The sequence below is a fragment of the Lytechinus variegatus genome, chromosome 10, assembly GCF_018143015.1.
Source record: "Lytechinus variegatus isolate NC3 chromosome 10, Lvar_3.0, whole genome shotgun sequence".
Classification (NCBI taxonomy): domain Eukaryota; kingdom Metazoa; phylum Echinodermata; class Echinoidea; order Temnopleuroida; family Toxopneustidae; genus Lytechinus; species Lytechinus variegatus.
In genome coordinates this window covers 18,982,597-18,993,083 of record NC_054749.1, presented here as the reverse complement: position 1 = coordinate 18,993,083, position 10,487 = coordinate 18,982,597, and the positions used below count along the sequence as shown (strand labels likewise).

Genomic DNA, 10,487 nt, shown 5'->3' with positions numbered 1-10,487 from the left:
ATGCAGTTATACAGAAAACTTAGAAGAAACAGTTTAGCCTAGTTTACGAGACTGAGGTGATATTGAGTCAGCTTAAATCTGATTGAAAGTCAACAATCGTTCCTTTCAGGTGCCCGATTAGTCTAATACCTGACGTTGACCCCCCCCCCCCCCTGTCCCCTCGTCCTCCCTCTCTCTCAGGGAAAAAAACGTTTAGGAATTAGTTTCACCTTTTTAAGCGCGAATTTAAAGAGAACAATATCAAAACTAATTCACCTGACCATTCTATTTCTACTTCTAAAAAATAAGAGTCGATTACCCAATTGAACGTCAGCTCGATCGATTATTAACTTCATAACAGTCACATACAAGGAATACAGTACAATATTCCTGTGTACATTCATTGCTTCCTCTAAATTGAAAACCGAATTAAATAGAAAGACAGACATGTTGATGAATGACAAAAGTGAGAGGGAGAAAGGATGGATGGGGGCGTTATTACTTGTCTTCTTAATATCAAATTATAACTAAACTAATTTGTGCCCCCCCCCTCCGCTCTCTCTCTCTCTCTCTCTCCCTCTTCCCATGCTGCTTGTCAATGCCGGACACGTACGGCAGAATATGTAAACAGTAAATGTCTGATGTATTCCTCAGCTTTTTATTCTGCCCTATCAACCCTATTATTATCATAGGATTGTAATGAATATAGTGATTATAATGAATTTTCACAATTTGTACGTTTTCTCCGTGGAGATTTGTGAGCGTATTATCTTCAATAGCACGACCTTCTTTTCCGCGGGAATAAGTTTGAATGTATTGCCAATTAAAGGGCTTTAGAGTAAATAGTACATTTAAAAAAGAAATGGGAAATTTCCAATTACATTTATCATGTTTAGCCAGAATCGGCTGCGCAAACATCTCTTTGCATCCTTCTTGTGTTGGGAAATGAGTGAAGACGCTTCCTCTATTCCCAATTATAAGGTTGACTGCTTCCTTCATACAAAGCAGAAACTATTTAAATCCCACCTTTTCCCTTTTTAATCTCAATTTGATCCCGAATCACGATCGATAGATCACAAATGGTTGAAGATTTAAAGCACAATGGCACCCCGTCTGGGTCCCCTTTTTTTGCCGCAGCTGAGATTCTGAATTTCGACTTTTGAATGTAAACATTGTCTGGGCTGGTCCTATTTGCAACCTAATCGCAGTAATGCTAGACAAGTCTACCTTTACTCCCTTTTAACATGCAATTTAAATTCAACGTGGGCAAAAAACATTCTACTTCTCCTTACTAAGGTTTTAATTTACCTTTAGTAGCGAAGCAAGGTGAATTCAACTGCTTCCGAGGAAAGCTGACTTCCAGCAAGGGCAGACGACAAGTGGCGGGAAACCGATTCGATGTGAAGATGACCTAAAACTCAGTGACCAGTTTAATACGCGCATTGATAACGTACATATCAAAATACATATTGCACCATAACTGGGCGTTGTGGCGTGCGCCTGTAATCCAAGCTGTGGGGAAGTTACAAATTGATGCAGAGGTTCGAGGTTCGAGCCCTGGTCACGTCTTTCGGATGGTGACGTTAAAGGTCGGTCCCAGACGTAAATAATCATATCTGATTGAAACACGTCTGACAAAACTAAAATACACACACCGCCCGGCAAACTACCAGAAAGGTCCCAGGGTATTTGAGCTGACTTGGTCTCGTCATGATCATTCTCCTGACCAGACATCGATGTGTTATATATAGATACTGTCGAAGATGTTTTATGTGACATAAATGAAGATTTATACCTCAATATTGGACTGATTTTCCTCAGGAAAGGGAGAATGTGTTAATTTCTCATAAACTGAGCATTCTGGGAATGTGACAGCGACTGTGAGTCCCATCTATTATTTGGAGAAGCCGGTAAGACACTTTGTATGACCTTCCCTTCCTTGATTGTTCGATGGTGATTGATTTGTTTGATCATGGACCTACTCATGGTTTGATTCTATTCTATGGCTGAGTGTTGTATTGTACTATTCACAGACACATTCCCAAATACAATTAGAGAAAGCAGAAATAAAATTGAATAACGTAAGAACTGTGCATGCTGTGCTATTAACATTATTTTTATTCATTTACCTTTATATTCGACATTATACGAATATAGTGCTGAATTAAAAGGATTAGTCTATAATAATAATAATGATAACAAACAGTTCTTGTATAGGGCATATCACAATTATGAATAATGCGTTTCCAAACGACTTGGATATTATTAACCCAGCTGTAGCTTGGCAGCCAGCGCACACGCATTTCAAGCAATAAATTCCTGCCAGGAACCCATTCACCTCACCTGGGTTGAGTGCAGCAATGTGGATACATTTCTTGCCGAAGTAAATTACGCCATGGCTGGGATTCGAACCCACGACCCTCTGTTTTAAAGCCCGAAGACTAATCCACTGGGCCACAATGCTCCACTATCAGGGGATGACTCGTAGATTTGAACATTCGATGATCCATCAGATGAACGAGTGTGACCCCGAGTGTGAAAAAATAAGGGCCTTTTCACACGAGAATCTTGAATCATCACTGTGATGATGATTGCAATTCGTCTTTAGAATCATTGTACCATTCACACTTTCACTCGAAAACTGTGATTTATATCCGAATTCCTGAGCGAAGGTGGTATTGTGTCCTTGGTGACTTGTCAATCAAACCCAATCAGAGCACTGCATCGCAAAAAAATAAAAATACCCGCCCTTTCACACGGTACCAAAATCGTAATTTGAATATTGATTCCAGTGAAAAATAATTCTAATGACGAATTTTTAGCACGTATGATACCAAACTAGAACTGCACAAACTGCACAAGTCGCCTAGGACACAATACCCAATTCAAATTATTGTTTTCGAGTGAACGTGTGAATTGTACAATGATTCTAGAGACGAATTGCAATCATCATCACTTTGATGATTTTAAGATTCTCGTGTGAAAAGGCCCTACGATGAGCGCATTACAATAATTATCTACGGAAGTGCTTGAAAGGTCACGTAAGCTCCGCCCCTCAAAAGATGTTTTGGAGGTCAACCCTTTCAGACGTAAAATTCGTACCGTAATTTAAAGTGAAACTTAATTGGAATTCACCTCCTGAGTAGAATTTGAATTCGTGATTGTAATTATTAGCGTTCGTGATTCTAGTTTCGTTTCACACGTGCAAAAAAAAAATCGTCATTAGAATTATTTATCACTGGAATCTCACTGGAATCACCATTCCAATTACGATGTTGTTACCGTGTGAAAGGGCGGTAAATTCGTTCAAATGTGTACTCCTTTTGCTAGTAGCAGTGGTGGTGGTGATGGTAGTAGTAGTAGTAGTAGTAGTAGTAGTAGTAGTAGTAGTAGTAGTAGTAGTAGTAGTAGAAGTAGTAGTAGCGGTAGCAGCAGTAGTAGCAGTGGTAGTAGTAGTAGTTGCAGTGGTATTAGTAGTAGTAGTAGTAGTAGTAGTAGTAGTAGTAGTAGTAGTAGTAGTAGTAGTAGTAGCAGTAGTAGTAGTAGTAGTAGTAGTAGTAGTAGTAGTAGTAGTAGTAGCAGTAGTAGTAGTAGTAGTAGCAGCAGCAGTAGTAGTAGTAGTAGTAGTAGTAGTAGTAGTAGTAGTAGTAGTAGTAGCAGTAGCAGTAGTAGTAGTAGTAGTAGTAGTAGTAGTAGTAGTAGTAGTAGTAGTAGTAGTAGTAGTAGTGGTGGTGGTGGTGGTGGTGGTGGTGGTGGTGTCGGTGGTGGTGGTGGGGTAGGGATGGTTATAGTAGTAGTTATAGTAATAGTAGTAAGCAGATCCGTCGGAAGGAATTTCAAAGCGGTATGATTTTAAATTCATGAACACGGGTGCTTTATATCTCTTAATCATGTTAATGATCAATGCAAGCACGAATCACGACCTGGTTTCTAGTTCTTTTGTCCTTTTAAAGTTTTTTTTCATGAAATTTAGGCACATGTTGAAAATGCGAACATAAACCGAACAAATAATGCCCGCGCGAAGCGCGAGCTTATTTTTTATATGGTGACCTTAAAAAAGGGCTTCTTTAAATATATCAGTTGCAGAAATTCATGGGCATGACATAAAATATCTAGCTATCAAAAAGAAAGTTCAAAAGTTTTAATTTCGGAACTTTGTTGGCACCATCATGATTAAGATCAATATGTTTAATTGTTCAATTTGTATTTCTAACTCTACGCTTCGGAGAATTTTTCTTGAAGCGAAATAATAATAATTAAAAAAATGATTGGTGATCACGGAAATACTTTTGGACAGGAACTCGTTAGTCTTTGTCGATATCTAAATTGATTCTTTCTCTCCTAAGGTATTATGGCAAGCCTGTGGTTAGAGGAATACATATTTTGGTATTGTGTCATAGATGTCTCTTATTGAATTAGATGAATGAGAAGCTATTTGTAAAGAGGGAACCCTTGTCCGCGAGCAGAGTGTAATATCATAGAGTTAACCCCCCATGACAAAGTAAAATATTGAAAATAAAAATAAGCCAGGAGTGGGGGGGGGACTCTGAATGATGTTATGATTGAACATGACAAAAGAGTGTGTTAAAGGGATGTGCGTTTTGGGTTATATCCGCATTTCTTTATTTGAATTAACTTGTTGTGCGAATCCGTCCAGTAAATAAACACTGTAGCATTACACAGTAAAAAAAAGTTGGTGTTTATTATTTTTTTTATGCAACGCTGTTTACTTTATGTAATTTTATTCTTTTAGTTTAAACAATTATGCTTCATTCATTGAAAAACTAGATATTAAAAATCAATCGTTGTTGCTAAAAATTTGAACATGTGTTTAAAAGTTCATTATAGTAAAGAGCGTTTTTTAAACAATTTAAAGTTTATTTTCAAAATTACTGTCAAGTATACAAAAGAGCTGAAACGACCCTAAAATGTGCCGATATTTGAACACAACCATGCATGACAACAGATTGAACACAACGATCACTGTCTTTTTTAACATAAGTATAATGAAACGGATTGTACACCCTAAAATATATTCATTTTTGTGAGAGAAAGGGAGAAAGAGAGAATGTAAGGGCGATAGAAGAAGAGAGAGAGGGGGGAGGGGGGGGAGATGGAGGGGATGGAGAAAAGAAATAGAGTCACTGTTAAATTCCGTGCCCGTCATTACCAAATTCTAAGTACTCTACCTTAATAATGTATGTCACACCGGCATGCACCCCTAGCCCACCCTCCCCCCAAAAAACACCAACAACATCAAATTGAAAAAAAAAATCGCTGAATAATGACACACTGGTTCCATTTTGATGACTTAATGGTGAGGAATATGGATATAGTGCAAAAGTTCACGCTCGTCCCAAATAGAAGATGCGTTGATTTTTCTTGGATAGAGTAGTAAGAGGAGGGCTATGATTAATAATACATGGGATGTGCCATAAATAGTTAGGATCAACCCGTTTTTAGGGGGGGGGGTCAGCAGGGGAATTTCTTCTTCATTATTAAAAAATTCTAAGAGAGTTCCTTTTCTCGAGTTGTGTAAGTTGTTATTAATCAAATAAATGTTGTTATTTTTTATGTTAGGCATCGTACTATCAACCACGCCTATCAATTTCATTATCCCTTAATAAGTATGATATGCTACTTAATTACGTATTGAAGTTTTAACACAGTAGCTAAAAAATGTTTTAGATCAGTATGCTAAATGCGTAATTATTATTTTCTCAATCAATATATTAGTGCCTTTATTTCATTCATAATTGTTCATCTCATATCAGTTTTGCATGATGGCTTAGTGGTTTAGAGCCCTTCTCATGAACGAGTGGCCGTGGGTTCGATATCCCTGGACGAATCATAACAAACACTCACAAAAATGGGACCTTCTGCCTTCTCGCTATCGGCTAAGCTTTTAGATTGGTATAGCGGTGTCAGTGTCTACTCTGTGTAAATAAAAGCTGTTATTGTTATTATTCTAAAGACAGAATACACTAAATGTACAATTCTTTAGCCAAAAGAATGAATATATTCAATGATATGGTATCTGATTGCTATTCTAGCATTTAAATCTAAAAAGCAAACGATTGGCCGCTATCACGGTTCAAAGTTAATGAAGGGAGCATGAGAAAAGTGGTTTTTATTCGTCATTTGACAGATTTGACAAGAATTGTTCGTGGTTGCGTCTTTGCCTTGATTTATGTCATTAAAAAAAAGAAATATCATGATTAAATATATAAAATTTCCTTTATCACTCAGAGTGTTTCTGACTGAAAAGAGAGGTTCATATTCCTAACCTGACAGATTTGACAATTCCTGATTGTATTTTGGGACTTTTGTTCCTTTTTTTGTCATTTTAATGATTGCCAAATGTCCTTTGACTGTTGTTTTCGACCAAGTACGTTCCAAAGTAGCAGGGTCTGGTTCCAAGACTGTCCAAAGTCAAGTTCCTCGGAAACTCAAGGCTGATTAAAACCTGTGAAGAAAATATGACGTCAAATATTACATGTCGATGAGTGATGCAATTCTAATATTTCCAGTTCGAGTCGGAGCATGGGGGAATAGTGTCTATTACTATACCTTTGATACACATGTGTTTGTGGATTAAACTAATGTGGTATTAAATGCTTCATTGCAAAGACAGGTCATATGTGGCAAACGTAAAGAAGGGGGAAGTAGATGTTTAGTTATTCCTTTTCTTTAATGTTCCTATTCATTGATATATAGCAATTGGCTTAGCTATGTGCTGGAATTAAAACAAAAGTATTTGGAATTATTTTTTGGCTGTTAACAATTTGGGATAACAATGTGTTACACTATCAACAATTCACGTGAATTCGAATATTTATTCATACAGCGATTTGATGATTTTTAAAATCTTTTCACCAAGTCCAAAATACAATTTTAAATGTATACACGTCTTACCCAGTATTCAGGTCTTTAGAAAAAACTACATGATATTCCATAAATCATTAAAGTAATGTATGTGTGCCTTCGCCAATCTCTTAACAGCACCAAAACCAGGAAGCATTTCCTATCCCTTACCTACCCATTCCAAAAAAAAATTTTATAACGTTTTCTAATCTGATCATGTGACTCTCAAATTATTCAGTAGGTGACTGAAACTTGAAACCCCCTCCTCCTCCTCCGTATCCTCCCCGTCCTTCTCCCCATCCTATAACAGTTTTTTCTTCGTCTGTAGTTTGCTGGTACGAAGAGCATGTTCCTGTCATGCCATGCCTTGCCCCGGCTGGCTTGGGCGATAGTTCCGTTTGAATGAAGGGTGTAGTAAAGCGACAGGAAACGTATGGAAGGAATTACCCTCTTTCTAAACCATGTGAACCTTTCCATTTCTCAATACTCTTTGAAGTTCAAGGCCTTATAACCCTTTCCAGACCGAGCAAGCTAGAGACTTATCCAGAGACATAGTGCTTTGATGGTTTTTTTTTTGTTCCATTTCTTTTATTTCGTTTAATGTCCCTAGCCGGCTAATTGCGACGTTGCTTCCCCTTTCCATTACCTTTTGCTACGGGCAACTCCCCGTTAATCACGAACTTTGCAAACCTGACGTTTGCAATATCGGTGTATGCCTGTATATTTGTTGTTCCAAAGATTTATTACTCCGAAACGGGCGAACTGCGTGTGTCAAAATGTTAGTTAGTCCGAAAATGAAATAGGGTTCGTTACAATCTATAAAAAAAAAATTAGTAAAAGTGCTTCATGATGGTGATTATATGTGTCCAACAAACATTGGGCATTTCTTTTAGGATTTTTTTATTACCCAGTGTGATGAAAATTTTGCCCATTTTAAAGAAATTGCTGCTTATCTTTTTTTTTACTCTACTGGATAATATTCTTCCCGCATTAGGTAAAATACTACCTCAAATCGGTTAAACACATAATTACCCTCGTGGTGGTAAAAAAATTACCCAATATTTTTTACAGTATAGTCAGAAAATAATTAAAGAGCTTTACGAACCAAAATGGCATTTGAAATAACCAAATTCAAATTCAAAAGTTTATTGATATAAAATCCTAACATTTAAGGATCATCATAAAAAACAAAGAAACGTATATAACCAGTGCCGGCTCCAGGGGGTATGACGATGTTATTTGCCCATCCCCCTTTGCCCCTAGAAATAAGTAAGAATTAAAGATTATTTGTGGGCATTATTACATTTGTGGGCGATTATTACATTTGTGGGTGTAACAGCCCCCCCCCCTCAAAATCCTGGTGCAAGATTGTCATTTCCCGTTTTTGTTGGCCTACATGTTCATTAAAAGAGTAGTGTCTGAAGCCCTCCCCCCTCCCCCTGTTCCACGCCCCCTGCCTCCCATCCCTTCCTCATCGCCAACATGGCCAAGTGATACTGGAACACTATCATGATATGGGGGGTGGAGCAAGCTCCTTCGGGTAAATTGTGGTATGCCTTTTCAGTCCTTTGTGTGTTGACTACCAAGTAAGATGATATTTGTGCTCCTCGTGCCCCTGTTTCGTCGACTCCTCCGTTACGCCTGTCCCGAAACAAGAAGAAGAAACTGAAGAAAAAAACAAAAACTCGATAACCCAGATCGTGTCTCTTTTAGAATCACCCGAAGAGTTAATAAGGATCATTATTATTTTAAGCATTTTTTAAGTAGAATTATGTAGACTCTTTAAAAATGAATTTGGACCTTCATAGTCATAGTTGTTAGCCATGTTAATATTTTCGACTGGGTTCATGAAGTTTCCAGTCTTTCCGGACAAAGAGACAGTCAGAATTATCTTGTAGGTGCCCAAAGCCATAATAGTCATCATCTTTAGTTAGTCTCATCATTCTTTCCTTTATAGTATTTCGAAGAGTGTCTTGTCCATAAATTTGTAATGCTGCCAAAGTAGCGTCTTCAAGAAGATGTATTGCGTTTTCTGAATATCAAATTGATCCTTTTCTTCTTTTTTTTTCTCAACACGCAAGGAGAGTTGTGTTTATTCATCCTTTTCAATGTCATAACCACACCAACTAAAACCTAATCTGATTTTTATTTTGTTTGGAACATCCATGTTCGCTCAGTCTGGGTCGGATTCATTGGGATGACGGAGGGAATTCATGGTATTTTGGGAAATCTTTCTTATACGTTCTTAAGACACAGAAACTTCTACGTTTTTCGAAGCAATAGACATTATCCTCTTAGCATACTTAACATGATCACATGCCCCCATTTCTATTTAGCCTCCCCACCCCCTTTCCTCTTCCGTCTTCTCACTTTCTACATCCCTTTGAAGATGTATATAAACAATATTATCCTTTGTCGACAGGTGACCTGATGATATGACGTCACTGTTGTATTATGGTGACGTCAGTCCTACTGATCAAACTTGAAGGGGTTATCCCTATTTTTTTTTAAGGTGAGATTGTATTTTAATACCCATATATATTTAGAATATTTGCAGATTTTATATGCGATAAAACGTTCTTCTCATTACATTGGACTAGCAGAGTTTGACACATGTTCGTTTGGTGTATATATATGTATTAAAATTCTAAACTAGTTAAAAACAAGCACGTATCTGTGGCATTACGATGTAATTAAAAAGAAACACAGCAAAGTTTGTTGGCACTATGTAACTCTGGATACCCACCCCCCCCACCTCCGAAAAAGGGAAAATAGTGTTATTGTTGTTAATTTAAATAATCTTATGTCCTCGAATTATTAATATGCAGCAATCGGATTTTTCAAACCCCTTTATTACCTTTAATATCTAATTTCATTCATACAATCCCTGTCATCATACTTGGCCATCACCATCGTTTGCTTGCCTGTATCCGAGGGTGACATTTAATGTTCATTCGCTTCGGTTGGTGTTGATACAATACTCCTAGACGATAGATTGTATTCACACGGGAGCACTAACAATTTAACTCTTATTTGCGAAAGTAGGAACTGATTAATGTATAGGGAAACAAAGCTAAAAGCTTCTCATCATTTTCATGAATTTCATTTCATCATTATTTTCGATTTGATATTTTGATCTTGTTTTTCACGAATAATTCGCCCACTGAATCGAAACTATTATCATTTCAGTAAACAATAACAAAAGACAACGAAGTACTGACATTTATGGAAAGACATATTGATTTACCCACTGACGTACAGAAGGATGGGGGAAGTCAATGCCATGGACCCGCCAAAATTATAATGACCAAGACAAAATTTAGAAAGAAAAGAAGGTAATGTTAATTGTATTCTTTACTGAATATTATGTCAAACCTATTACAAAATTATATTTTTGTATTGAAAAGATTTTAAAAATGGGGGTTCGCCCCGCTCATTCACAGCTGTTTGCAGATTTTGCCCCATATGCCATGTCTTGCCCCTATATATATATTTTTTTTAATTATTATTTGGTTAATTTATATATTTATTTCTATATTCATTCATTATTATTATTACTTTAACCTTTTTTCCTTTCCTTTTTTTTTGGGGGGGGGGTTAGAGGCTCATTACGCAACTCGATTGACATCAAGCATGTCAAGTGT

The 10,487-nt window shown here is 37.1% G+C and overlaps 1 long non-coding RNA gene across 1 annotated transcript; it reads left to right on the top strand.

Annotated features, from left to right (window-relative positions):
• Positions 1 to 1,569: 1,569 nt before the first annotated feature.
• LOC121422252 lies at positions 1,570 to 10,232 on the top strand. Its single transcript, XR_005971139.1, has 3 exons — positions 1,570 to 1,889; positions 9,266 to 9,355; positions 10,033 to 10,232. It is a non-coding gene; the product is annotated as an uncharacterized LOC121422252 (long non-coding RNA).
• The last annotated feature ends 255 nt before the right edge of the window (positions 10,233 to 10,487 follow it).